We start from the raw sequence: 27,440 nt of genomic DNA, 5'->3' as shown, positions 1-27,440 counted from the left end.
AGTGTAGCACATAAAAGGACTGTGATCAAAGAATGCAGGTGCTGCTGAGGGCAATGAGAATGCAAGTATGGTGATTGCTTGCCGGATACAATATATAACGTTTCATTTAGCTGTGCTTTGCTTTGGTCCGTGATTGGATTTTGCAGGAATTGGTGAATGATTTTGACTGAAGTGATTTAATAAATATATTGTTTAAGTAGAGTGAGAAGTTTATACCTCTTCTTTCATCTTCCTGTTTTTTCCCCTTTTAGCACCCAAGGGAAACATAACCACCACTATAGATCTAACTTTGATGAAGGCATTAGTAAGTTTAAGTTGCTTTCACCTTCCTCAGTGTGTTAGAGGTGGCTGTCACAGTTTTAGCTGGATCTGTGGTCATGTATTACAGTAGAGCCAAGTTACACAGTACAGTTTAGCTTACGTACCTTCACAGTGAGAACTTAAGAAATCACAAATAATTTTATGGCTCAATTTATCATACATACCTAGATTTTCTTCAGTTGCATTCTCATCTTGCCAGTCTTTTCTTATATCATTCTCATTGAATGGTAAAGAGAAATCTATAATGAAGCTTTCTCCTTTTTTAACAACCATCCGATTTGACGACTCTCCCCAAACAAAACAAAACAAAAAAACAAACACAAACCATATGAAACAAGTAAAGCTGTGGCCCCTGTTTTGGAGAACATGCATGAGTAATTAAATAATATGCCCTTCTGTCACCATTTTTGCAAGGAGAGGGATTAAAATCTGTGTTCACAGGCTGAGAGCAGGTGTCTGTGATGAGATCCCATGCTGTGACATGCATGCAGCACATTCTTACATGAAAAGCCCTGGCTGATGAAATGACCACAGGAAGACAACATGGAACCCTCCCGGCAGGATCAGAAGAAGCTTAATTAAGCTCTGTGGTCAATTTTGAAGTGAGTGTGTGCCTACTTTAGAAGAGCATTAAGAAAACTGAAAGCATGGCTATATTTTAATTATGTTCTGGTTTTTCTGACATTCCTTAAGTAAACTGTATTGCCTCTTGCGTGGTCAAATGATACAGTGACTCAGAAGTGAACACACACATCTTTACGTAGATGGGATTTAGTAATTGATCCAATGTGGTTTTAGAGTTTGTTAGTTGTGGACTTTTTATTTTTTTTCTTTCTGGCAGAAGGCAACACTGAACCCACAGTTTCTGCATTTATACTAGACACTGTTGTTTCAGTTGTAATTATATTACTGAAATCATGGACTACAAGTTCCCTGTAATCTTGTTAGAACCTTCATTAGAAAAGGTTAAAAAAAAAAAAAAAAAAAAAAAAGTAAAAAAGTGAAAAATAAAAAAGGCAAGACTCAGAGAAAAGATGAATCTTTATGTTAAGATGGTAAATAATAATGATAAAAATGACGGTAGTACTGGTGGCAGCAATCATTTGCTTTGTATTACTGTGTTTTTCCACTACAGGACTTAATATTCTTTCCTGATTTCCCTGAAGCAGCATGAGAAATTCTTTACATGTGCATGACTATGGCTATTGCAGTGGTGGTGAAGCAGAGATTTGACAAGTGAAGTGTTCTAACAGCGCAGGAAGTCAGTGATGAAACTGCAAAGGCAAGACTAAAGTACTCATGTCTATCTTAATGCAGAATATGTGGTGAAAAACTGTAGCCTGGCTGTATGTGGATTGATGGAGTGACAAAGAAAAGCTTAAGGCTTCATAAACACCTTTGCTTTTCTCAACGTAAGAATATGTTCTCTCTTCCCTGTCTTTTTTTTTTTTTTTTTTTTTTTTTTTAAACAGAGTAGTCTAGGTCCTTGTCAAACATGAAAGAAGGCTCTGTCTGTGAAATTCATTAACGGAATTAGACATAAAATAATGAGAGGATGAGAAGAAGGCAGCCAGGAATGGGGGGGCAATGGGGGGAAGCATGGACAAGGATAGCTAGAGACAGTTTTCTGCAAGGGTAGCTGATTGAAACAATGGTATGGTACCTTGACTAATGCAGAGCTAATTAAAACTGTATAGGACAAAGCACTATCAAACATACTATAGGGAACAATCTTTCTATGGTAAATCCATCCCCGATGAAATTCCATTGACTTCAATAGGTTTTCTTCTGGGATGAATTTGGCCTGATAACCTAATAAGTCTTTTCTGCCTCTAATTTCTAAGGTCCTTTTGTCAGAAGCATAGCAAGAAACTTCAGTCTGGCTTTCAAAAGTGCTGAACACCCAAAACTCCTACAAAGGTCTCCATGAATCACAGGTACTCAATACCACCACAAATTAAAACTGAATGAACTGTTTCATGTTTGCTGTGAGTTTGTTCTCTGTACAGTCACATCTGCACAAAGACCCTAAGTTAACCCCCTAAGCCTTTTGAGGCAAAAACTTCCTATGCATAGGTACAACACCTCACACAGTGCAACACAGAGTTTAGCAACGGCCTTCAGCCATTAATGAAATAAAATTAATTAGTATCAACAACAGTAAATCATAATTTCACAGGATTTGTATTTGCGGGGCAATGGGTAATGTGTATTTGGGCTGGCTATGTACAGATGGACCTATTTTTGTTACCCAGTTTTCAACTAACTGTCCATGGTCTAATTTTTCAAATAAATTACTTTCAGTGTGTTCATGGTATCTGTGATCTTAGAAAAACTGTCTTTTTGTAAGTCTGTAAAAGCCATGTTGGGAGACAGTCAAAAGTAAAAACAACTGCATCTTATGTCTGCAGCACAGAACAAGTGACTCTTCCCTTCACTCTTCAAGCACCACAAATTCATGTGCTTCTGGTAAAACCTCTATTTGTACATTAAGTTTACACTGCATGTTGCAGTAAGCATCTGTGAGGTGACCAGGACTGTCATGTAAAATACGGGTCAGACTTGTTTTGAAAGGTCCAGATCAAGCACAGAACATTCTCTTTGGAATCACAGAATATCCTGAGTTGGAAGGGACCCACAAGGATCACTGAGTCCAAATCCTGGCTCCACACAGGACCAGCCAGGTGTCTGAGAGCATTGTCCAAAGTCTTCTTCAACTCCAGGAGGCTCAGTGCTGTGACTACTTCCCTGGGGAACCTGTCCCAGTGCCCAACCACCCTCTGGGTGCAGACCCTTTCCCTGACCCCCAGCCTGACCCTCCCCTGTCCCAGCTCCATGCCATTCCCTCAGGTCCTGTCGCTGTCCCCAGAGAGCAGAGCTCAGCGCCTGCCCCTCCGCTCCCCTCGTGAGGGAGCTGCAAGCCACCATGAGGCCTCCCCTCAGCCTGCTCTGCTCGGGGCTGAGCAAACCAAGGGACCTCAGCCAGTCCTCATATATCTTGTTCTCTAGACCCCTCACCATCTTTGTAGTCCTCCTTTGGACACTCTTTAAAAGTTTTCCCTTTTATTGCTGTGCTATTGTAGTCTGCTCATCTTTTGCTTCCACTCCATGGAAGACATACATTGTATAGACAGAATTTTAATAGCATGCCTGTCTCTGGTCTCTCTCAATTTCTAGTTTTGGTGTTTTTTTATTGTTTTTTGTTTGTTTGTTTGTTTTGTTTGTTTGTTTGTTTTGTTTGTTTGTTTTGTGGTTTTGTTTGTTTTTTGTTTTTTTTGTTGTTGTTTGTTTGTTTTGTTTCTAAGAAAAACAAAACCAAAAAAAAGTCCCCAAAACAGAAAACCCCACTGTTGAACAACAAGTTGTGCTCCAATTTTATTCTGAGGGCTGTTTCCAATAGGAGGATTACTAGTTTAAATCTGTTACTTAAAAAAATAGATCTGTTTGATTACTCGGTGCTTGGTTTTCAAAAGGACAGCTCCTGGGGATCTTAAAAAATATCTGTAATGCAACAGAAAAGGAATATAATAGACTAGTTTGGGGAAAAAAAAAAAAAAAAAGTATGACGAGGGGAAAACATAACATACAATACATTTGGTGTGAACTTTTCCCAGAAGATTGCTTGAGCCTCATAGTTCACTTACAAGCAGAGTACAGTGATGCTGGGCAGCCTGCCAGTGCTTGTTATTGTAGTACTGTGTGAGCCAGTTCCCTAGTGAAGAAAGAAAAAAAGAGAGAGAGAGATTTCTTTGCCTTTCATAGGTGTCCCACACTTTCCTCTCTGCTCTCTCTGAACACCGTCCTGTTCTTCTCTACATCAAGGTGCTTTGGTGTGTGCTACACTGTGCAGATGTCACACTAATAGTTTCACATGTGGTGCTTTCACAGTTCAGGAGGACTGACACAGAGCTGTATCACCTTGCTGCACTGGAGGTTTCAGATAACAGCTCTCACCTGGTAGTCTAGCGGTAAGGCACCCTCTAATACACATAGTGAGGATGAGCAACACCTTGTCCTCACAACCAAAGTATCTCGGAAGGGAAACATTCCTAGGAGCAAGTGCCAGGCTAAGTTGCATGTCTACACTGAATTTTGCAGTCAGATGTGAGCCAGGATAGTTTCAGCTTAGTACCATGCTACAGATACCACGAGGTTTCCAGCGGCTTAGAGTACTGGCAGAGCTTCTTCATGTCAGCCTGAAAAACAGTGTACAGGCATGGGAGAGTTAAAGGCTGACAGTCTGGCCACAAATGTATAGCAAGACTGAGTATGGATGAAAGAGGCTTCCTACTTTCTTGTATCTATATTCTACCTGGAAATACATCCAATAACCTGTCAAAATCAGCAAACATGGCATGGGGTTGTTTTTATTCCCCTCCCCTCCACATCCACACACCTCCTCTTCATGCCGGTATGCTGTCTTGCACTCTCTGGGAAGTACTTGCACAGCCTCCATCAGAAGCATGCTGGGCTCCCAAATGTGATAAGAAGCTGATAAAAATGATCTGGGCCTGGGTTAAAACAGCCTTAGTGGAAGAATGTTTAGCTAAATAGATACCATCTGTCCCTCAAAGTGAGCATGTCCTTGTTCTGCCCTGGCCTGACCAGTATGAGCTGTTGCTTTTGTGGTGCGGTCCATGTGTGGACTGGCTGTTGTTCCCAGGACCTGGGGCAATTGTTTATGCAATGTGGACTTTATGAGAAACAGTTTCAGTTGCAGGCTTTCTTTTTTTTTTTTTTTTCCTTTTTTTTTTTTTTTTTTAAAGGATTAAAGATTGGTAATGAAAACAACATTTCAGCTTAATACAGAAAAGTGCTGAAGCTGGAGCTCAGCTGAACAGGCTTGTTCGCCTGTACAGCACATTTCTTTAGGGAAGCCAAAGAGGAAAGGAATCCTGAAGAGCTAAAAGTAGTTTACAAATTACCAAGAGAGTTTTCATGTCAATAATGCATGGTGCAAATATTTTCTAAGGGACACAGGCAGTTAGCACACAGCACTGATTTTACAGTTTTTAAATGCATTTTCTTTACCTCCTCACAGATGTAGATAGTGGAACAGAGCTTGGAGAGCTCTGCTACTACAGACCATTCATGCAGATACATGGAAAAGGGGTTAAAGACAAGAATCAGAGGTGCAGACTTGCTCTGAGAATGCCTTAACAAACTTTCAGACTAACAGTACTAAAACAAGTGCGGTCTGCCTAGAGCAGGGTCCTGCACTGCATTAGAAGCCCAAGAGCAGAGGAACTGCCACACTTCCCCAGGGAGGGTCAGGTGAGGACACCTGCAGTGGGACAGTTACGCTGTTTAGCTAACCTGAGCATATTCATGTTACCTAGTCAAAGTGAAGCTGAATATCTGAAGGCCTGTACCTTCAGTCTCTGATCTATGTTATAGGTATATCTGTCTCTAATGCTGTCTCTGGTGCTGCCTCCTGACTGGAACTTGAAGTTGTGTTGTAGGTGGCTTGTTTTCTGGTTGCTGAGCCCTGGACCTGTATCAGTACTTGCCATGTCTGGGGCTATTGACCTTATTACCAGCTCCCGGCTCTGTCCACTGTGGTTGGGCCCTATGAGATGGTGCCTTGCTGGTGAGAGTGCTGCCGTTGTGGGGCTACCCTCAGCCCTTAGCTTACCTTCCCTCAGGGAGCAACCCTGCCCTTGATGCTTCCTCAACAGTGTCAAAACCTCCGCAGTCATAGGATAGTGTCATGAGAACTGTAGTGAGCAGTCACATAGTCTGAAGGGGTGTTATCCTATTGTCCATAGGCTAGTTGGCAATGGAAGAGACTGTAGGTCTTGAAGTAGGCAGCAAGAGTGTCTTCTCCACCATCTATTGTAGCAGCCATAATGTACAACACCTGTTTCTTGGCAGGGCAAAGGCTTCTCACCATCTTGTTATTGTTCATGCTGATTGTCAGGAGACAATCACAAGGAAGATGAGGGTCAACTCTTTGCCTGTGGAATGAAATAGAGGTTCCTGGTATTTCCTGTGCAGTTACTGTTGCCTGTGATTTAGCTGAGGGAGTGGGAAGGTACAGTGGCTTCAGTGCTCTGAAACTCTGGACCAGCAGCAAATAACCAAACGTGGCCTTGAGTACATCTGCAGGAGTGATGCTTACACATTTGTGTACGGCGGTGATTATAGTTAAAATTTCACATGGCACCACACTATCACAGTTACTGTGGGAGTCAGCAGAAGTATTTCTCAGAGCAAAAGAAAAAAAAGTTAAAGAGGATAACATTTAGCAAAGAGGTCCAAGGGAGCTAGTTCATGTTCATCTCCAGTGAGGTTTGGGCTTTAATTGCCTGAAGACACAGGGGAGGAGGGCAGCTAGTGTAAAAAAATGAGATCTCAGGAAAAGGACAGGTTTTCTTTCGTTCCCTGCCTTAACATCTGTAGAGGCAAGGAGGTCCCTTGGACTCCCAAGAAGAGATGGCACTGCAGGGAATTCTGAAGGCTTTTAGTGCTTTACTTGAAGACCTGCAACTTTTGTGTGTTTTGAAAGTGAGGTCAATTCATAAATCTGTGTTCCTTTTTCTCCTAATTACTTTTGCTTCGAAAGTGAATCCATCACCCTGGAGATGTGTGCTTTTGAATAGGTTATTCAGGCCTGAGTGGTCTCAGCAGTGCTTATAAGGCTGGAGCAGTAGCAGTGCAGAGGTCTGCATACAGGGAAGAGAGGCAGAAAAGGGGATATTCACAAGCAAGTGCATCCTGTGGTCCCACAGTTCAAAAAACTTCCATGGATGTACCCATACCTAGGAGGCTTGGAAACATGTGACATCCTCATTTGGGTCAATTATGACAGACAAGAGAAGCCCAACAATATGTGTAAAAGCTGTGGAAGTTATAAGGTTGTACTACAGAGGCATGTGTTTGGGGAATATCTTCCAGGAAGCAAAGGATATTTTTGTATTTCTGAATCAGACATGTTTCTGGTATATGGAACACAACAAGAAAGTTCAGAAGTCAAACTGTTGGGATTTCTTGTTTGTTTTGATTTTTCCCTCCCACCTCAATGACAGAAGACAGCATATGCAAATAGTTTACAAATAACTTAAAGGAAAATTACCACTGATTTTTGCACAAAGGACTGCAATGTTAGAAGAGCGGATCTCTGAAAGGTGTTTCTGGGTGGCTGCAGAGTAGTACTAAAAGGTTGTGCTTTATAAAGAGCATGTATAGCAGTGATGTTATTCAGAACACTACTTGCTATAGGACTTGCTATGATATTTTGTGATTAAATCTCAGAAGCACAGGTCTTGGGGTAGCGAGTAGAAGCTGAAGCCCATGAGGCAGTTGACTGTTCATATAGGAAACTATCAAAATTTTCATACTTACAGTGACAGTCAGATAAGAGGCAAAATTCTATTTTGTTTGAAATTTTCAAAATCAGACCCTAGTAAGCACACTAGGACGCTTGATTCTTCTTCTCGTAATAGGGTGAAATGAAACTTCTTTTTGATGGCTGTTTCAGCTCAGCCTTTATGAGTTAGAAGGGCTGATCCTTGGACCTGGTCTATTTTCATTGCATGTGTTACACAGATTTCCTTAAAAAGGAATCTTGTGCCTTAGCCAGGAAGATAAATAATGAGAAAACATCTGCTATTTAAGCTCTGGACTGACCTATAAATCTTCATGACGAATGCAATCCCAGAAGCAGAAATCATCTACAGATTGCAAAATTCTCTCACTCTCTCTTTTTGGTTTCCTTTTATTCTTTGTTGTTGTTGTTCCTCTAATCCCTTTAATTCCTGGTAATTTGGAAGCCCAAATATATTTTTTCTTCTAACTGTTTCATTATAACTGATAGAAGCTGCTGAGAGGAGGGCATGGCAACCATAATAACACAAGAGTGATGGAACAGACAGACCCTATAAGGAGCTGACAGGCAGACAATAATGACAAAGTAGAGGTTGGATAACTAATAGTTTGGATGATTTACTCTTGAGGAGCTCTGGAGGGTGGGATGCTTCTTTGCCTGTTTATTTCAACCTCACATGCTGAAGAAAGGGTTTGCTTAGCCACTTTAATCCTTTGCTGCATTTTCTCCTACCAGGGAATGGGAATCTGCTTCTTTCTTCAGTGATTCTTTGTGGCCTGCCTCCCAAAGACAAGATTGTTCATAAGAATAAGAGGTTTCTTTCTTCTTTTGCCTCTAGACCTGCAACAGAAAGGGTCCAGCAAACTTTTAAAACATCTGCACCCATGAAGACTGAAGAGCTAAGGAGCTAAAATGCAAATTTCTGTGGAGAATCTGAGGTTCAGAATTCAAAGAAGGATTTTGGCATGGGGTATGGCATGCCTACAGCATGAGCAAAGACAAGGAAACACTCATCTTGAATTTGCTTGAGGTGCTTAATAGAACTGGAGGGCCTCTCACACAGCAAGTCATTCTATTATCTGTTTATTGCAAGGTCAGGCTAATTTCATTCTGCATTTCACATTGCTTTAATCTGAATATTGAAAGAGTTGATGTTGAGGTAAAAGTCTTAGGAGATTGTGAGCATCATATGAACATTTCTCCTGATAAATCATAGAACTTGCAAATGCACAATGTTGGAGTACGTCTTCTTCTGAAGCTGTTAAGTGATCTTTGCATCCTATGAGTCAGTGTCTTTGGTCTGTAATTTCACAGACAGGTCAGTGGGTGAGAATTCTGTGGAAACCAATTCACCTACCTGTCCCAGGCTGGGGCAGGAGGGACACATAAGTTGAGTTGGAAATTCAGCTCTCTTCTCGGATTGGTACTCCCTGGGCAGAAATTACCCCATTCTGAATTGCTTTAGAGAGACACAGCTGTAGTTCCAGAGTGGCTGGGCTGGCACTTTTCAGGCACACAAGCAGACTGAAAATAAGATAGCATTTGTTGGTTGAGACGGGAATTGAGGGAGCGAGAGCTAAAATTAAACACATGGTGATACTCTGTTTTGTTCTTTCTTGTGCCCTGAATACCATCTGCTTGAAAATCAGGTGAATCCAAGTGTTATTCTGAAAGGCTCTCCTTATTAGATTGAGATTTTCATAAAGTGGAGCAAAGTATTTCGTCTAAAAGAGGAAATAAATAGGAGTCTAATAAGTGAATGCAGAAGAGACTGCAAACTGATCAGTGATCAGAAGAGGGTGAATGGGTTTGACTGACATCTGGAGAAAAGCAGTGCTGTGCTCTTTCAATTACAGGTTTAAGACTGCCACAATTGACAGATTAAAGGTGTTCACCCTAATCCAAAATTATACTTTCTCCAGTCAAATTGACCATTGTGTCAACTTCAATTTGTTCAGATACGTTACCCACAGTCACTGATTGGACTGATTCACGTGCACACTCTTTGACAAGGTCCCTGTTTCGTGTTCACTCCTTACTCTTGCTATTTCCCTTGTCAGACAGATACTCTAGAGGCATTTCCATTATCTCCCATGTAGCTGTACCTCAGAAATGTAGTGGACTGGAAAGAAAAATCCTCGGGCCAATTATTCTGACATAAACTCTATTTATCAAAAAGCACAAGAATATGAAGTGTAAGTTAAAATAGCTCAAAAATAGGATGCATACATGCACATATACATACACCCTAGGCGTACACCTAAGTAATGCTGTGCTCAGAGCCATTACTGTGACTGAGAATGGATGAACACTTTTAAATAAGAAACAACTCTAACCTTGCCTCGAAGTTCAGACTGAAACAGTCTCTCTGAGAATGGAAGTGCTTAAATTTAAAGCAAAACTAACAAATTGTTTGCACAGTTCTGCCCTGTAGCATTTCTGTTAGAAGCAAAAGCACCAAATTGCTTGGAGAACAGTTACCCTGTAATCTTTCTGAGTCTTTGAAAAAGGAACTGAAGTAAAAAATATTTGCACAATTCTGAGAACCATGCTGGTGCTGATTCACCAACACCTCCTTGGGTGAGGAGGTGAAGAAGAAGAGACAAGTTGCATTTACTTTTCCTTCACAAACTGAAAGAAGTGGAGGTAGTTGTCTCATAAGTATAAAAACATTAAGTGGCATTCAGGTTTGTGCTTTTCATTTTTAGCCAAATGCATCACATGGGCTCTCCCTTGAGAGCCAGATTGAAAGCATTGGCATCCCACTGAAGAATGTTTCCACGGGGAGATTTTGGAGTCTGGAGAGACCTTGGTGGTATATCCTAACCTTCCTCAAGGTGTGGGCAATCCTGCAGGGAATGTGTTAATCTCTAACACATTAGAGAGGGGATGGCAGGGTGCAGCCATGTAGGCTGTGAAGGTGTGAAGGTGTGGCAGTTCCACTGGAGCAGTCAAACTCAAGGCAGTACAAGAGGGATGAATCTGATCTCATCTCCCTTGAGCTTCATATCTATCTATCTATCTATCTATCTATCTATCTATCTATCTATCAATCTATCTATCTATCTATCCATATATATATTAAAAAAAAAAAATCACTTGTTAACTCTACATGCCATCTGTACATGGTGGTGTGGTGACTGGTGCTCAAGCCCCAGTATCATCCTTGTTGAAATTTCAATTGAATGTTACTTCAAACTGATGCGGGTGCATGTGTAATTAATTTCATTGTCTTCTCAGACTTTTTTGCATCTCTGCTTATGTTTTGTTTTTGTTGTATTTCCCTTCCCCCCCCCCCCCCCTTGTCTTTTCACTCTTTGAAGTTATCCATTAGAATAAAAATGAAATATTTTGATCAGGTTACAGATATATAAAAACGTCCAGTATTATCTATCTTTGTAATCCATCTGTCACAGTTTCTCACACAGCCATTAGTGAAGTTTCCAGGCACTCCAACATATAACATTTAAAAGAGATACTACAGCCAGAACAAACATTACTTACCTATACACCAAAAACGGTTTGGGGCTGACTTTTCATCCACTAATGCTGAAGGATTTTTTTTCCTCTGCTTGCAGTAACAGTTTTGAGTGGGGTGCAGGCACAGGTTCTGTGTAACTAGCAGGACCATGGCATGCTACAGAGGCTTATGAAGCAGGACATTAAGGACTGAGTAGGATGCCTCTTGTCAGTACTAGAAAATCCTTTGCTTTACATTCTGGAGAAGCTCAAAGTTAAAATACTTCTATTTTGTACAATATTTGCAGAGTGTTTATAATTCTGTCAACATTTTACCCAAAATTTTATATATCCCTTGAAAGACACAAACTGAAGCTGATGGATTTTGGTTTGTGTTTAAGTTTTGACTTACAGAGAACAGGGAAAGAATGCACTCTTTTTGTTATGGCTTGTAAGCAACTCTAACACATTGGGTAATTTGTGTAGATGTTTGAACTTTGGCTTGTGTGTTACCCCCAACCACAACTATGCCTTTGGGTTTTCTGAGTAAAGTTAGTATGAAAGATAAGCAAAAGGAAGCATAAGAGCAGAGCAGTACTTAGCACTGTCTATTTGGCTAACATCAGTTTCCTCTGTGAGGTCTAAAGCACATGCCTCATACACACCCTTTAGTAAATACTGAAGGTACAGCAGCAGAATTTGTTTTTACTTACTGACTTTCCAGTTTTCCATAGTTGTGGCTCATGTTCCATGAAGGTAGGGTGGGAACCATTCCTTCTGTCTGCAGCTCTGAGTATGCTTGCAAACTTTGTGCAGAAGCAGGCTGGGCAGACACTTTTCGTTAAGATATATGTGATGCAGTCTGCAAATAAAAGTCTTGGAGTAGCTACCTTTTATGTTTGTTGACTGTAAAATGAAAAGGTACCACTGGGACTGTTTATGTGACTCAGGGTTCAGTTTTCATGGAGATGAGCTGTAGCTGTCACTCCCACTTTAATCTGGAATTGAACGATTTTTTTGTAAGCTGCTATGCCATGCGAGGCAGGAAGGCACAAACAAAGAGGGACCACAGAGGTGAGCTTGTTGAGTCAGTACCACTTAGTAACAGTTTGTAGTGGAGAAGTAGAGGCATCAGAGATTCAGCAGGGAAAGAAAGCAGAAAACCATCATTGACTTGACAAGATCTGAAAACCCTAAGAGAAGAGGCAGAGAGGAGGAAGGCAGTGCATCAGCAGGGCTGGGGATCAGCCTGTTCTAAGGAGAAACAGAGGTTGACAGGTTTCTCCTTGATTGACAGCACCTTGGCCGGCAGAGACTCACAAGGTGACTGCCCTGCGGATACTGAGCATATGAATGCTTAGCCTATTAATGTTAGTCCTGGCCCACTGCTGCTTGTGTTAGCAGTAAATAAGACTACTTTTATGTATCTACAATCCTGCTTTTGGGCCTCTATGCCCAATAAAAGATGGCCAGACCTTAAGGGTTATATTTAGTATGATCTCCTGTATTGTGCAGACTGCAGTACTGGCCTCAATTAATTCCTCCTTGAAAGAGAACATATATGTTTGGGAAAAAAAAAAATCTGTCTTGTTTGAAAAGTTTTCCAATGATATATACTCTGTTAGCCCTTGGGAAATAATTCAACTGGTTAATTATCCTGAATGTTAAAAATCTGTATGTCAGTTTTACTCCGAGTTTGTTTTTAAATTCCAACCACAGAATGATATTATGTATTTTCTGAACTGAAAAGCCCACTCATCATGAGGCGTATGCTGCCTGTTTTGATGGTGCATGTGTCTTTTACCATCTCCTTGATGATCATGATCTACCTGACCCTCTCACCTTCAGGTCTGTGCCCTAATCATGTGTCCTGGGACGGTCATTCCCCTAAATGGATCTTTTCTGAATGCTCTCCGGAGCTCTGATATGCAGGAATAGACACAGTACTACAGGTATCACATTGCTAACAAATACATAGGAGACCTAGTGATGGCAGGAGAAACAGTATTTCTTGTTAATACAACTGAGCATTGCAATGGCTGGAGCACCACCATGAGAGTTTATGCCACCAGGAAGCCACCTACTTTGTCATTTACAACACTTTTGAGCACTGGCTGTTCGAATAACCTGTGCTCCTCTTCAGTGTGAAGAATCCTCTGTTGGTATATACAGGTCTGTATCCACAGGCGTGTCATTTGCTTGTGCCTAATTTCGCAAGTGCTCCAGACTGGTGATTTGTGATTTTATCACTCCCATTGACTCTTTTTGCCAGGGTGGACTTAGTCTGTAATGCAGTTATGTTTCCATCTGTGACATTGATAAAAGTGTTTGATAGCAGAGAGGCAAGAAATAATTTGATGGGGAGCTCACTCAAGTCTCACCTCTTTGACTGATGTCACTCTGCTCTAATTCTTCCTCAACTGACTCTTGTAGCAAGCTGTACTCTGCTTACCCGGTGTTCATAGGGACCTGGACACCTGTGCCAGCAAACATGGAGCCATGACAGTGTCCAGATAGGATCGCCCAGGCAATGCAATGCACCAGGTTATAAGCCAAGTGAAGTCCTGCCCACCTATCTACTACTAGACCAAGATGCTTTTACTGGATCTGCTGCTTCTCATCTCTTTGATGCTGCTGCTCCAACCCTTATATCAAAACAGAACCAAGAACTGATTCTTGAAGACTGGCACTTGTAATTCGTCACCCAAGGGACCCCAGCTGTTCTTATGTTTGCTGGTGCCAACTGACTCAACTCAAGGTTGCCTACTTGTGTGCATGGGGCAAATGGCAACTTAAAGTTTAACATCTCCTGACTTCCCACTGCCTCTTCTTGCAACATCTATGTTGTTACAACATGTGATATAAAACCAGAACAATATATAAATGTGAAAATGACTCCTTTAAATGAACAAGGAATATGGCAGACAATGAAGAAAAGTGCAGAGGATTAAATGTGTATCATAGAGGGAATATATTGTATTAACTAAATGCAAACATATTTTCTTGGGTTTTGTGTTTTGGAATGAGAATGAATGGGACAGATCAGCAGAACAGGGATACCCCTGGTGAAACTTCACTTAAGTCAGTAGAGTTACACCAGGGATACATTTGGCTGATTCTTTTGCTAACGGCTGTATGAAAACTTTAATATAGAGTTTCTGCATGTGTGAAGTGTATGCCAAGACAAATGCAACATGCTAAATGGAACCTTCTGATTTATTTAAATTAAAAATGCATTACAAAAAAACTGTGGATAATTGGAGTGGAATGGATCCAGACTAGAATCGTCTGTCTCATGTCTCCAGAGTGTCTGAGGGAGGAGCAGTGAGGAATATCTTACTTGTAAACCTAAGCAATGAAGAATATGCAGATAGCAGATAATTTCTTGAAACTGCTAAGATCCAGCAAGGGACTCAGAGCTCTTTAAAAGACAAAGGTTGTAATCAGATGTAAAATAGCAGTTTTGGCTGCAGCTGATATGGACTAATAGATTACTAAATTCAGCCTGTTCTCAGCTGTTCATCAGTTAACTTTCTCATTGTCATTTGCCTCCATCTTCCCTTCCAGTTCAGTTCTGTCAGTATTGCTGTCACTCCCCAAGCGGCCAAAATGTTCTAGGTATAAAAATAAACCTATCAAAAATGTTGAACCTGAACAAGCTTGTTTTGCCTTTGCTATGTTGGAATTTAAGCCCGGAGATGTGACAGAGATTGGCTATCTACCAGTCATGACAAACACCTAGGGTTGGGCTAGGAAAAGCAATTATCTTAGTGTGGATAATCAGCAACCTGAACAGAATCTCTGAGCGCTGTCTGACTTCGGTATCTGAACAACATAGACCTTCTTCCGATAACACCAATTGCCCACTAACTGTGGTGTAACCCAAAGCCCTCCAGCGGACACCTTTCCCTTTGTGCTGACCTGCACAACTATTTTAGCTGTGTAACTGTTGAGCTGCTCAGAGATGTAACTCACATTGAAGGTCTGGAGGGTTTCTCAAGCTCTGGGTTTCCCCTGGCATGCCCAACCTAACAGACACTCCCAGAGCATACCTAACTTGCACTTGACGTGTTTATGTACCCAGTAACTTCAGACATGAAAGACCCAATTCTGAAGGGACGCTAGAAGGAAAACTAATGCTTCTATGTGCACTGTTAGAAGTGGTACAAAGAAGTTTCATTGACACCTGAAGAAGCTGTTCTACTTAGCATAAAATAATTACGGAAATGCCTCTAGGACGAAGTCAGAGTAATCATGAAAGACAATGCCCATGTTAACAGTGCATCAGATACATGGAGTGTCAACAGCCCTCTTGAAGGAGCGCGATGGAATAAAAGTCCTCAGCAAAGTTCTCAGCCTAGATGGGTCACTACCAAGAAAAACAGGTCAACTTTGTGTCCATATACATACTCAGAGCCAGTGGCAGACTGTTTTAATTTCAAGGGGCCGTCTGTGATAAGAAACAACCACCAAGAGGAGGGAGAGGAACTGGAGAGAAGCTAAAGCACCTCAGAAAATTCTGTCAGGTCCCTGATGCAGGTTGTCTCATATGTTGAGAAGTGTGATGTTGCAGCATATATTTCAGTGGAGGAGTTATGCGAGTGTTGCAGTTTTCCTATGTATGGTGGAAGTAACTATTAAAAGAGCAAGATGGAGTGACAGTTCTTGCATAAATGTATCGGGGTGGAAAAATATTGAAGTACTGCCCATAAAAAGAATTAAAGGTGAGATTTTCAAAACTACTTCCAGAAACTTGACACTCGGTTCTCTTTCATTTCTAATTGGAAAAGAGTATCTGAATTGGACACCTTTGAAAATGTCCCCTTTTTTCAAAGGGCCTTAAATTCATTTTAATTTGTTTGAACTCTTCAAATGCTCAAGCACTATAGAAAATGTTACCATGAATCAACAAAAATGTGCTAATCTATTACTTCAGAAAGTTTAACATTAGTATCTCAACATTAAGTTAATTCATCAAGGTTTAGTATATGGCTTTAAAAAGAAGTTGTCTCCTATTAGACTGGGTAGAATAAAGTATAAGAAGAATAGTAGATAACCTTAGTACTATCAAATCTGAGCAGTGTAAATAGCGTAACTTTGAGATCCTAAAGTTTGAATACTGAAATGTGAAATCAAAATGTTCTTTCACAGCTCCATCCAGTGACCACAGAAGTCAGACTGAAAATTTCTAATGAATCCAACAGGCTTTTAATATTGCTTTTTCCACCCTGTTTAATGTCTGACCTCTTACAGCTCTCTTCCTGTAACAAAACTCCTAGGGAATCTCATTCTGGGCAGTACCTGACTTCTGCCTAAATTCTAAGAAATAGCAAGGTCATTTGGTAGCGCTGTTGAACTCAAAGTAAAGCCTAAAGACTAGGGAATATGTACCTTCTGCAAATGTATACAAGTCTAGACAATAAGCTTTTATAGAGTATAGTGTTCATTGTTTTTTCTCTAATTCTAAGCAACTGTGGTGACAGTTCCACTTACTGTTTGTGAGATACAAGAATTATGCACATCTTAAAACACTACATGCATGTCATGCAGACTCAGGCCTGTAATAATGTCCAATGTCAGGAGTCCATCCTGCAGCCAGTCTCATCCACTGGAAAGGACTACATCGCACTCCAGCAGTTAATGTGCTAGACCGGGCCCTTTGAGCTGTGTACTTGATTTCATTCCTGGCTTGCAAACTACATTTCATGAATTACTACAACTCCGCCAGCCTGGATTTCCTTCTGTTTAAAGGAAGAGGATGATAATTTCTTCACAAAACTTTTTGGTAGGTGGTTGCTTTGTTTTATTAAGACCAGCTTGCTTATTATTGCCCAGACAGCAAGAAAAAAAAATCAGAGAAACAAGATTTTTTTTAGACAGTGTCATTAATTTGTTTATGGCATGTCTTGCATTGGGAGTATAACAAACTGAAAACCACAGCTCTCTTTGAACCTCACTTTCTTCCTGCACACTGTTTTTCAATTTCACAGCACACCACTGATTCCGGGGGGGTGGGGTGGGGGGAGAGGGGGAGAAGAGAAGTGATGACTTCGGCAGTGGCACCATTTTCATTTGCTAAAATAGCATCTTGGCAAATCTGGTTTCTCAAATTTCTCATGTTTTGTTAATTACTGACAGCTTTGTTTTTAACTGAACGTGAAACAATGTGGAGAAATGGGCAGGCATGGCCCCTGACTCACCAGTGCCCGGCTGAGCTCGGCAGGTGGGAGCAAGCTGTCTCCAAGAAGGGGCCCGAGCAGCAGTCACTGCCCCAGTTCATCTGACACATGGCTGAGCAGATAGATGCAAGTGAAGAGGTGCTGGGACCCAGCTATGGGGTGCCCAAAAGGGCCTCTTCCCAATCTGGGCTTGCTGGGCCAGCATAAGCATGGAAATCTTGCCAAAAAAAAGGGACGTGAAGCGGGGTGGTCAGCCCTTGGGGGTTTCCTGGTGAGGTACCCTTTTCCCTAGCCATTGTTTGTGATGGGCAAAGATGCCCATAACACTTGGGGGAACTGTTGACCTCAGTTCTAGTCCCGTGAGAAGAAACGGGAAGGTCTAGTAGCTCTAGAACACCAGTGACTGGAAGCACCCATTGCATTTACATGGAAATACATCTTTGGGGGTGGGTGGAGCCAGGCCACTCTGACCATGTTTATTTCATATGAGGGACCACATCTCATGCAAAGCAGCCAAGTGTAAGCCAGATTTCTGATGTGAGTGTGGGAAGTGGAGCCAGAGTAGATGCACTCCTTGCAGTTGGCATTCTCTGGCCACCTGGAAGTTCATGTGGAGCAGTATCTCTGCATACTTTGATACCCACACACTTTGAGTGATGTTCAGCCTACTGGGGTCTATCAACACAGGACATGTACAAAGCAGGGGCAAGCATGAGAGCTGCTTTTTGGGGTGGTGTCTCCTGTACAGAAACATGGCACCTTTGTAAGAGCAGGTATCTGTTCTGCAGCTCTTGCCTTCACTGATCCTTTTCTAGTGAACATGATGAGTCTCCATTACCAGAACATGGGGAAATTCAAAGACATAGGAAAGTGGAAAATTCAAAGCTAATGAAAAAAAGATGATTTTATATGCATGTATTCAGGTAACTAAGATATTCACTGCTCCAGGAGATGTCAGGAGCCCAGAACATAGTAGATACTTTTTTAAGGACTTGATACTTGGCCAGATAACAAAAAGTTCCAGCCAGGTTAATAAATCTGACAAAAAAAAAAAAAAAAACCTCTTCAATTTTGGGTTTTAGACCTATTTTTAGTGAAAGGGTACTAGGATTAAAATATTTCTGGGAACCAGGGTTCCTAAGAGTGCTTGTGTGGTGACAAGATACTGGGCTAGCGAGACTGTTGGCCATGTAAAGCGATTCCTTTTGTAAATGTGCTCCTAATAATCCCGTGGCAACTTAGTTTTGACCTGTGTTTATTGCACTGGGTAAATGTCACGTCCACTTTTTGTCTCTTTATTACCATTAGCTCACCAGGCTCTTTGTGTGTATTTGTATATTCATAACACATAGACATAATTACACGTAAGTCCTTTGGTGTCACTTTTCCCAGAGCAGTGTAACACTTCGCATATGAAATGAATTTTTATAGAAATAAAGCTACAGTGATTTTTTTCTTCCCAACCATTTTTTCCTTTTTACTAATACATAAGAGAAATGGAAATAGCAAGTCAGAATATATCTGTAATCACATGGCATGAAAAGAAATGCAATTTCAGAAAAAAAGCTGTGCTTTGTATCTGAGTGCAGGATAAAGCCTGAAAACTTGGGCTGCACAGCACACATCACAGACCCAGCGTTTATGGCTGATAAACTGTTTTGAGAATCAGCAGCACCTCAACCCCAATTTGTCAAAGCTATTTTGCAACTGTCCTCTCAGTGAAGTTAACTGGAGCTAAGGACATGCTCTGGGAAATCAAGCCTGTACCATGAAAGCAGGGTGCTGGGAATACAGGCTTCTAACTTTGGCTCTTCCGCTAACTCATTGCTTGACCTTGAGCACATCAGAAGAAGGACAGGAGTCCAAGAGTGATTTTGGGCTGCTTTTCCATCATCTGGCTGTCCTTTTTTAACTAGCACTTGTCTGTCTTGTTATCCATCAGGATCTCATTTCCGCAGCCTAAAACAAAGGGCAAAGAAGAAGAAAAAAAAAAAAAAAAAGGATCCTGAGTTACAAATTCCAAGCCACAGTCCAAGAAAACCTTGCTGAAAGGTTTCTCCTTTCTTACACAGTGAAGAGGAGGCAGCATGACTCTCTGAACTAAGATCTTGCTGGATAAAGCCCTAAATAACATTTCTATTTCCAGCATCCACCCTCCACACCACACCCGCTGCCTCCTGCCCCCCTGCCCTTTTGTAGGACTGAGAGGCAGCCTTCCTGCCCCACAGGTGGAGAAGCCTCCTTGGTCAGACCACATGGTGTGCCTCCAGGTCCAGCCTCTGTGCCCATTGCTGCTCCCAGGCACCGCGTGCGCAGGTGCTCACCATTGCTTCCTGTGGCGGGTCAATGCCTTGGCCTCTACACAATGAAATTGTATTTGAAGAAGGAAAGGATAAAAAAAAAAAAAGAAAAAAAAAAAAAGAAAGAAAAGAACCAAAATGATGGCTGGGATTAAAGCAAAGAAAAAAAAAATACAGGAGTGAAAAGTACAAAGGGGGTTAAAAAAGGAAAGAGGAAGAGAGACATGAATAGCATTGAATATTTGAATTTCTTTTGTCTGAGTGATTTTTTTTAAGTCTCTTGGAAATGTGTTTTTTTTTATTTTTTTTTTTAATACAAGTGTTGTGTATACATTTTTCCAATTAGAAGAATCTTCTTTATATATTTAGCACTATTTAGAGAAGAATGGGAAGATAAGGCTGCTGAGGAATGCTTCAGGCTAAAGCTAGGTTCTCCAAACTGGCTTTTGTTGCGCCAATGTGAATCACTTAATAATTCATATTTCAGAATACATTAATGCAAATGGTAATTTTAGCTTGCTATTGAATTTTTAAATATGCAATACAAGCAATTTATGTTTCTGTTCATTTTCCCAGGTAAAACTGTTTAGACATTTTTAACATACGCTTGGTTTCACTCATCATATATCATCCCGTTGTTTTAATTTGGGGTAATTAAAAATTAGGAGCATTGCGAATAATACATAGAGCACTGTGTTCATGGAAAAATAACATGGAACTGATATTCAGCCTTGCACGTTGAATGGGACAGATTTTTCAGTGATGCCACAGTAACAAATACTGGTATGCTGTGCTTATGAAGATAATCTATATCTAAATAGTAATTACTGTGATTAATCTGTATCTATCTCTTTCTTTAACTCATTCAGGTTTGTTTTTTGTTTGTTTTGTTTTGTTTTTTCTTGAAAGTTTCTTAGATTTACAAAGAATATCTGGTGTCAGAGGGACAAACAACATGCAGTTTGTCTCCTGCTGGGCTATTTAGATAATTAGAAGACTGCAAATCAGAGGTTATTGAGGATTTGCTTTCTTTATTTGCTTCTGGAAAATTAAGGTCAAGTCTTGTGCTACTTCTCAGAAACATGATAGACAGACAAGTTGCTAGACCCAGAGAACCCAAGCCATGGTCTTTGTCCAAGGAAGAATAAGAAGCTCTGTGGCTCCCAAATTGCCCCTCAGCCCCCCAGGATCCATAAGGGCAGAAGAAAGGGCAGGAACCAGTCCTACCTGGCCAAATGGCAATGGTCCAGGATCATGTCACTTGGTAGGGAAGTATTTAAAGAAATGAGTGGCAACAGGGGACACTATCTTGCAGTGTCTTGCTCTCCAAACAATATGTCTTGCTCTCCCAACAATAGTGCATGCACCATCTGGGATTGTTGATAAGAATTTAAATGTCTGTACAGAGGGCCACGGGGTAAAGAGGACATTCTGAAGCCTATCTATCCCTTTACTCTTCCTCCACCCCCTCATCTTTCTGATAGTGACTGGTTCTGGTGTGCTTGTGGGGATGATAGCTTGGCCCTTGTGGTGTTCAAAGGGTCACATAACTTCTCTTCCCCTCAGCCAGGAATGGACAAGACCTGACTTCTATACCCCCTTCTTCCACTCCTGGAAGAGTCACTCCCCCCACCCTTCCTAGTGTTCTCTCCAGGGCAACACAAATTAAAAAATGTTGTTTTCCGTCTCTTTTCAGGAATGAAAACCCATCCTTTACCACTGATAATGTCAGAATGCTTTCCACAAACACCTACTAGCCCCTGGCTTCCACTTGGCCATGACTGCTCAACTGTGATAAAGTGGTAGCATTTTCCAGATACGAGATCTACAGACAGATATGACCCACCTAACTGCTGGACTTATCCCTGAGCTCCCATATGCAAATCTCATCCTGTACTTAATCAAATATCATCCATCTGGGGTTGGGGGGGGTGTGGGGGGAAGGGAGTTGGGGTGGAGAAAAAAATGAAGGCACTATTAGAAAGGAAATGGTAATGAGAAGAAAAGAGATATCAAGCAACCAAAATAATTTGTTACAAATTAATATTACAACCTGGGGATATAAATATGTCTGGTTATTGGAACACACATTCTCCCCCTTAAACCATTGCTAGAAGCATAAAACTTCCCACGACATGCTGTATTGGTCAATGTATCTCCGTAAGAAGGTGCTTTGTATCTCAGAGGTAGCATAAGAGCCATTAGATGTGGGTGTTGCTATGGTAACTGCTCTTTTTTTTTAATTGAATAGCATAGTAAGTAGTCTTGTAAAACCCACCAACCCGTAACTTGCTGGTGCCCTGAGGCAGCATTAATGCAAGCACCTTTTCTTTGTCTTATTTCCTTCCTAGATAGATGCAGGTACCCGAGCATAAGCTACATCCTTGCAAGGATAATAACTGTGCCAGGAGAATATGTCCAGCTGCCTCTTAAGAAAAGGATGATAAACAGAAGGTCAGGTAAGATATACCAGACTTATTCCAGGCCACTTTAGGTACCACAGTGTCAGGTAGACAGAAGATTCCCCTTCTTTTGCAGCTGAGAGGGCTATCCAAAATCGTTTGCTACTGTTCCTTCATTTCTTTCACTAACAAAAACTGCCCCTCCTGTGCCACCTGTCCCAAGCAATGGCGCTGTGTTGGAGCTAATTAACGGACCATCAAAATGAATCCTTCTAGCACACCAGCCAGGTTGGATGAGCTGACTATTGGTTGATTGATGTAGGATTTATTGATTTTCTCGTAACTTGTGTTAAGTGTGACCCCCCTCTAAATCTCCAAGATTTTCTGCTTATATAGTCCTGATCTTTTCAGAAGAGCAGGGGGCTCTTTGACTGCAGAGCAGGATCTTGGAACTTGCCCCTTCTTGCTGGTCTTCACATTTTAAGTCAGTAGCAGAGTATTTTTATAAGCACAAGATTCCTGGTCTTCCTCTGAGTAGGGTGTTATCTCCCTGGTTGAAATACGATTTGTACAATGTGGTCAAAAACATGAATTTTTGAGCTTCAGCACCCAAACTTCCCATGCCACTGCTGGTGAGCCTACCCTGTCACTGCTTTGCTATGGGATGCTTTGTACTGGTTGTATCTCCATTTTCAGCTCCCACCTCCCTGTGATGAATGAGAGGTAAGCTAGCTTTGATGCTGAAAGAATAACTAACCTTAAGGATTCATTAGCTTGGGAATTTCATTTATGTGTTATCTCACATGGCATAATCCATAATTGAGATCTTGGGAATCCCCATGCAGGTGCTGCAATATGAGGGTGGCATTGACACAGATTTTGGAGATACACGTGGGATTTTTTTTTACCTTAAAGGTTTCCTGGTCATTTAAAAGTTCTGCTTCAAATTTTGCAGTTTTAGTTTTGACGGGCCTCAAAGTGATCAGAGCCAGAACTGTGGATCTCCTGCCTAAATCTCCCAAGATGTTCACAAAACACTTTACACATGCCGGCAGGCTTGAGCTGCCCACAATGCTGCCTTCTGAAGTGCTGGTGAGGGAGTAGGCACCCTTCCACCCCCTCAGCCCAGGCAGTGTCCCAGGCCCTGCTGGGCACCCTTCAGCTCTCCCAGCATGGTTGTGGTTCCACAGTGGGAAAAAACAGTCAGTATGTATTAGGGTAAATGTTACTCCCAGGCTCCCAACGAGGTATTTTGTTCATTTTGATGTCAAACAAAAAGAGGGTAGAGAGAAATGATGTCAAATAGAAATCTCAGCTTCAGACAGCTGCTAACTTTGGGTACAGTAGAGATAGGAGCTGAGCAGTATGGCCAGAGTCCATGGTGTATTAATTAACCAAAATTGTGCAAAGTCACCCTGGTTCAGAGAACTGAATTGAACTCTGGGTGGCACATGAGCCTGGTGTTGCTCTGCCATTTGGGAAGTTAATTTCCTCCTGGGAGGAAGTTACGGTCTTTTAATCAAAGGCAGATCATTTTCTTTTGAAAAGTGACTCATTTTACCAGGGTGGCAAAGGCTTCTAACTTGTTTTGATATTTTTTGTCCTATATACAAAATGTCCTTTAACGGAAAAGATAGATTTTAAAAGTAGATTAAAAAAAAAAAATAAAAAAAAAAAAATGAGGAAATGCTTGATTTGCAGTTGCAGAGCCTGGATTTGTTCAAGTACAAGCATGGCAAGTCTGAGTGATCTTCACATTCAGATCACAACTTCGCTGCAAAGGAAAGGTCGCTTTTGCTTGTGTTCTGGGTCAGCTTTTTCTCTTTCGTCCCCTTGGTAAGATCTCTCCTTTTGTGTTATTATGGATGTACCTTGGGTTTGAACTTTTCCTTTTTAGTTTCTTTTGTGTGTGCGTGTGTGTCTGTGTGGAGAGAACTGATATTTCATCTTTTAAAAGATTTACAAGAAAAAGAAATAATATATGCACCACTGTGGAAAAGCATGTCTCTGTTCATACCTTTGCATTTTACAGGAAAATATGTCATTCCTTTCAGATCCATGAATTAAGATGCACTATTTTTTGCTGAAGGCTATTTTAAATTAGGCTAATAAATTGCTGCTCTCTGCCTTGCGTGATAATGCATTACATTATCTACTGATGTACACGTATTGTTTGACTCTAATGGTGTGGAAATTAAATGTTAGACATGGGCCAGATGTTCCTATAGATGAATATGAAGTATGACTCTGTCGTAGCCAAGTCTCAATGGGACAGAAGGTAGACTATGAGGTTTTCTGAACAACAGCAACAAAATCCTTAAGTGGGTCACTCGCATCCTCACCCAGGACCCAGCCCTAACACTGAGCTGTTGAAGAGAATTATCACCTTCAGCATTCTTACTACTCTTCAGGAAGAACCAGTGCCTTTTTAATTTGTAAAGCCACAAAGACTGGCTCACAGAGATGGCAAATGTTTGCCCTCCCTGCCAGGCTGGCAGAAACAGCTCGGGGTGCATCACTGGGACTCTGCCTTAGCCGCAAAGGTTTTGAAGCCCTCTGCCCTCCCCCTCTCCCTGTGTATTTTCATGCAGTGGCTGAGGGGGCAAACAGATGTACATTGCAGTGAATATTAATGAAGGTCCCCCACTGGCATCTCCTCTCTAGAAAAGGGGGGTGGGAGGGGGTTGGAGGCAGGCTTACAATCTCCCTTACAGAGCTAAATTACCCAGTGACTCATAATCTAAGTACTGGCCGAATGCTGCTGAACACGGTTATTCAGGATATTTGATAATGATGGACAGGGGTATTTTCAAAATTGGCAATAAAGCTGCTTTGCTTTGGGAATCTTCGGACTCGCTATAGCTCACTAGCAACTAAAATAATAATAAAAAAGTCATAACCATGAGCTTAACTAAAAATTTCTATTTGTGTGTGTGTGCATGTATGTTCATATTATGTTTGAGATGGAAAGAAAGGACAATTTTTACATCATCAGAAGAGGTCTGTGAGCAAACCAGGACTTTTAGAAGCTTGAGTGTGCTGAGTATGTGTGTTTTTGTGTGCTCAAGTTCACCAAAGACCAGGCATATAACGTGTTATATCATTCCCCCTACTGAATGTGGCAATCACCGCCAAGAAAATCACATCCCAGTAGAGAGCTTTGGGCTAGTCACATCAGAGTCTTCCACCAGCTCTTTGAGAGAGGTGTGGGGTGGTGGAGGGAGGCTGAGCACCTGGTATGTCCTAAGATAGCACAGAGAGAGGCTTGGAGGCACTGCTGCCCACATGACAACTGTGGAAATCACCAAAAGGACCATGGTGTCAGCCAGAGTCCCTGCTGGGGGTGATGAACCGGCACTGACCCCAGCTGCAAGTCAGCATCAGGTCTTCAGTGTATGATTTTTAGAAAGCCAGGCTCATTCTCCATCTAGCTTCAGTGTTTCTCAGGCTCTTCAGTGGCAGGCACTATCAGAGATGCTGGAGAATGTTTTCATCACAGCTAACAGAGGGCTATCCAGATTGCTCGTAACTGTTTTTAGCACAGTAAACATGTAAACTGAGTGCCTGGGGAAAAAAAAAAAAAAAAAAAAAAAAAAAGCAAGCTTGTCCTTGCAGTAGCTGATCATTTTTAATTAAATCTCAATCTATCAATCTGGTTATTTTGTGAGGGAGAGAGAACCAGCCCTGAAAGATTTGGGATGTGGGCACTCTGAGATAGCTGCTAGATCCATGCCCCCACACAGCAGCTTAACACAACCCTGCTGTTGGCATGAGGACACAGGGACAGGACAGTTCCACTTGCCTGGCCTCCATCACAGGTCTCATGAGCTGAGACAGTCCATTGGAGAGGGTTTTGTCAGGAGATTTGCCCTTTCCCATGGAACTGGGCCCAAATACTTTAAAATGTGAATGTAGCGAGAAAGAATGGAGGGTTCCTTTGAAAAAATGTGATATTTACTATCTTCTCATCTATTCTCTCCCTGAGCCAGTATTAGCCATATTGTTCATGAATGGAGAACAAAAAAGGTGTCATGACAGTTGCCAGTTTTGATACCAGTTTTGGGTCTGCGCGGAGGCGGGAGGGGGAGAGAATGGCATGCGTTCATCTGCATTCCAGGAACAAAGAACGTCAAACCTGGAATTGTTCCCTATTTGACAATAATGCTTAGATAGATTTTTATTGGCAGAGCCTCTTTAGTTCACAGTATAGTCCCCTGCATCTAAGCTCTGGTAAATCACCTGTAACCTTCCCCTTTTAGAACCACAGAACCACAGAATCATTCAGGTTGGACTCAGCCACTTCCCTGGGCAGCCTATTCCAATACCTCACAACTCTTTTAGTAAAGAAATTTCTCCTAATATCCAACCTAAACCTCCTCTGGTGCAACTTCGGGCTGTTTCCCCTTGTCTTATCACTTGGTGTTTGGAAGAACAGACTGATTCCCACCTTGCTACCAGCTCCTTTAAGATAATTGTAGAGTACAATAAGGTCTCCCCTGAGCTTTCCTTTCTCCAAGCTAAACAGCCCCAGCTCCCCCAGCCACTCCTCATAAGAGCACTTGCTCTGCTTCTCCAGCACTTGCTCAATAGTGAATATTGTATTTCACATTTAAATGAAGCTCGTCACCCAATAGGCACAGGGACTAAAAATGTGCAAAAAAAAAGTGAGAGAAAGAAAACCATACAAACCTGAAACTGTACAAATCTTTCTTTTTATCTATCACATGTATATAGATGTGTTGATTTAGATAGCAAAGGCTATATAAATCAGCATATTCGTAAACATATGCTCACATGTATTCTCACACATGTATTCACAAAAACAAACAAACAAACAAAAAATAGGGACAACTTGAAGCAGACAGTCATCCTCCTCACCATGGAGGGTGTTAGGAAAGATGTTCCCACTTTTTCAGTTTTACAGTCCCTGGCGCTTGGTGATTACCTGGTGGTGATCTCAAAGCTGCTACAAAAGATGAGTGAATTAAGCCTCCAATATCCTGTTTTATTAAGAGCTGTGCTGTTACAAGAGGGAAGCAAGGCATGTAGTCATGTATCCAGGTACACAGTGGGTTGGTTGCTGTGCTGAAAAGCACAAACAGGATGACTTCATGTGCAGCCTTGTTCCCTTAAACAAACAGCCAGGGTTTGTCATCTAGCTTTTGGTCAGAAGAAGGGTAGTGACAGCCCTATGTGGACCATCTATAAGAGTGTCTGAAGTAGTTTTGACTGCCTATTGAAGTATCTAAGTTCAAGAGAGCAAGTCTCTTATCCATCCCATAACACCTCCCTTGGTTATAACATGGCATTTGCCATATGTATTAATTAGCAGTTTTCCTGTAACTCACATTTCAAAGGGCTGTAGATCTTCAGTGGGAGGAAACCACAGCAAGCCAATAGAAGCTGTTCAGATAATATGTCTGAAGAAATTTGCACTAGCAGGAATTTTGAC

The 27,440-nt window shown here is 41.5% G+C and overlaps 1 long non-coding RNA gene across 2 annotated transcripts in view; it reads left to right on the top strand.

The window, feature by feature from the left end:
* Positions 1–15,940, top strand: part of LOC119716116 (uncharacterized) — a 55,767-nt gene extending 39,827 nt beyond the window's left edge. The window contains exons 4-7 of one of the 2 annotated variants that reach the window (XR_005263834.2): positions 763–923; positions 1,457–1,733; positions 2,166–2,258; positions 13,573–15,940. This is a non-coding gene — a long non-coding RNA (uncharacterized lncRNA). The remainder of the gene's footprint in view (positions 1–762; positions 924–1,456; positions 1,734–2,165; positions 2,259–13,572) is intronic. The other variant, XR_011806876.1, reaches the window with a different exon arrangement.
* Positions 15,941–27,440: the final 11,500 nt, after the last annotated feature.

Source organism: Anas platyrhynchos, chromosome 2, assembly GCF_047663525.1.
Source record: "Anas platyrhynchos isolate ZD024472 breed Pekin duck chromosome 2, IASCAAS_PekinDuck_T2T, whole genome shotgun sequence".
NCBI lineage: Eukaryota > Metazoa > Chordata > Aves > Anseriformes > Anatidae > Anas > Anas platyrhynchos.
The sequence above is the reverse complement of the archived record's forward strand: the minus strand, read 5'-3'. Positions and strand labels throughout refer to the sequence as shown.